Source organism: Rutidosis leptorrhynchoides, chromosome 1 (genome assembly GCF_046630445.1).
Source record: "Rutidosis leptorrhynchoides isolate AG116_Rl617_1_P2 chromosome 1, CSIRO_AGI_Rlap_v1, whole genome shotgun sequence".
Classification (NCBI taxonomy): domain Eukaryota; kingdom Viridiplantae; phylum Streptophyta; class Magnoliopsida; order Asterales; family Asteraceae; genus Rutidosis; species Rutidosis leptorrhynchoides.
The window spans coordinates 423,104,726-423,107,323 of record NC_092333.1 but is presented as its reverse complement, the minus strand read 5'-3'; the positions used below and the strand labels follow the sequence as shown (position 1 = coordinate 423,107,323).

The window sequence follows — 2,598 nt, the reverse complement described above, 5'->3', positions numbered from 1 at the left end:
CACATGACACGTTAATATCTTAGATTTGATTGGGAGCCTCTAATTAATTAGTCCGAAAAGTGCTACATATATTAAATATTAAGTTTAGTAAAAGTTAAATAGTATATAATAAAGTAAAAGAAACGTTCACTTAGAATAATAATAATAATAAATGTTAGCAGCCATTTGTTTTGGTTTATCCTACCGAAGGTTTTCACGGACTATTATTTCGTACTCCGTTGTTACTCAGTGGTGGATAAAAAGTCCTCTGGAAAATCCCACATTTTTAAATTAACCACATTTATTTATTTTGGTCATTATGGTATAAAATTCGATCATTAATTTGTCAAATAAAAATTACATTAATTATTCACTCCCATCCCTAAGTAAAATATAAAAATTTTTAAAATTCAACAAATAGTTCCTAAATACATTTTTAATAATCCTAAAATTTATATTACTCATTTTTGGATCACCGTTTATTTTAAATTCACCTAAGTTTGAACTTAACTTATTTAAATAACCATCTAATGATAAATCAGTGCTTCTATCGTTTACTAAATAAATTCAGAACTATATTTATATATATTCAATATACCTTATTTATAGATATAGATATGTTTTAAATAATAATTATTATATATTGTTTTATTTTATACAGTTAGTTATAATATATTTCAAATTATTAATTATATATATTTAAATATATACGTATCTATTTACAAGTAATTGTTCGTAAATGGTCGAAACTGGTCGAAGGTTAAATGAAAACAGTTCAAAAACCTTGAGACTCAATATTACAGACATTGCTTATCGTTTCGAAATCATATAAAGATTATGTTTAAATTTGGTCGGAAATCTCCGGGTCGTCACATCGCTAGGTAGACTCCCCGGTTTTCTTTCACCTATCAACCTTGCTAGGTTGCTTACTTCTTGTTCCAGATTTTGAATAGAAGCTTGTTGATTTCTAAATGCTTGAGCATTTTATTCATTGGTTTGTTTCTGAGATGTGAAAAACTGCGTTTGAGATTCAACTAGCTTCGACATCATATCTTCTAAATTTGGCTTTTTATCATCTGTTTGTGGTGGTTTATTTGGAAAAATAGGTCTTTGCTGGTTGTAAGTATTGTTGGATACTTGTTGATTGCTAGGACCTTGTTGATTGTTGTATGGAACATTTCGGTTATAATTCTGATTGTAGTTTGGTCTTGGCGGTTGATAATTATTCTGATAATTATTTCCAGGTCTTTGGTTTATGTATGAAACATTCTCTCTTTGTTCCATTGTTTGTTCAATACTGAGACAATCTTTTGTCAAATGTGGTCCTTCACACTGCTCACAACTAATTCGTATTGCGTGAATATCTTTAGTCATCTTTTCCATTCGTCTCTCGAAAGCATCTAACTTTGCGGAAATTGAATCAAAATCATGGCTAGAATCGGCTCTAGCCTCTTTAGATGATCTAACGATGTCTTTTTCTTGGTTCCACTCATGTGAGTGGGAAGCAGTGTTATCAATAATTTTGTAAGCTTCAGTTGCGGTTTTCTTCATAATGGAACCACTAGCTGCTATGTCGATGTCTTTCCATGTAGTAATGTCGCATCCTTGGTAGAATATTTGTACTATTTGATAAGTGTCTAAACCATGTTGAGGACATCCTCTCAACAACTTTCCGAATCTTTTCCATGCTTCATATAAAGTTTCATTTGGCTTTTGCGTGAACGTAACAATTTCTCCTTGAAGTCTCACGGCTTTAGATGCCGGAAAGAATTGTTTAATAAATTTTTCAACTAAGACATCCCATGTGTCAATCGCCCCTTCACGTAACGATTCTAACCAATCTTTGGCTTTTTTCTTTAAAGTCCAGGGAAATAACATGAGATAGATCTGTTCATCCTCAACTTCTCTGATTTTGAATAGAGTACATATCCTATTAAAGGTACGAAGATGTTCGTTTGGATCTTCCTTCAGCGTACCACTAAATTGGCATTGATTAGTTACCATATGTAGGATTTGTCCTTTGATTTCATAATCTGGTGCATTAATGTCTGGTCGAGTAATTGTGTGACCTTGGCCAGTACGTTTAGCCCTCATTCGATCTTCTATACTAAGAGGTTCCTGATTTTCCATGATTGAAATTGTTGAATCTGAATCACTAGAGGATTCTGATTTAATAGTTTCTTCCTCGACAATCTCTGGATGAGTAATTTGTAGTTCAGGAGGAATGATTAGTGGTTCAGGATCTCTGAATTGTCCTTGAATATCCTCCGGGTTCTCAATTATGAGGTCGGGTTCAAAAAATGGATTATTGAAAATTTGAATTGGAGTACTTGGTTGACTAGATAACGATTCTAAAGAAAAATCAACGGTGACAATGTTGGCTAGATGTCTTGATCGAGTTACAGGTGGTGAACGTATGAAAGGTGGTGAACGTTTTGCTCGGTGCATTCACTGAATATCCTATTAGTTATAAAAAATAAAAATTATATAAGCTATCAAATTAATAGACTTTTCTGATTTTGCCCACGTTTCGAATAGCCAATAGATGCAGCAGGTAGACAGGACCCTTTAAATCGGAAGCCCGAAACTCGCCACTAACAAATCCAACTATTACTACGA

General features: G+C 32.8%; 1 non-coding gene across 1 annotated transcript; it reads left to right on the top strand.

Moving 5' to 3' along the window:
- Positions 1-1,618: 1,618 nt before the first annotated feature.
- Positions 1,619-1,725, top strand: LOC139886724 (small nucleolar RNA R71). The gene has a single exon (XR_011772596.1). It is a non-coding gene; the product is annotated as a small nucleolar RNA R71 (small nucleolar RNA).
- The last annotated feature ends 873 nt before the right edge of the window (positions 1,726-2,598 follow it).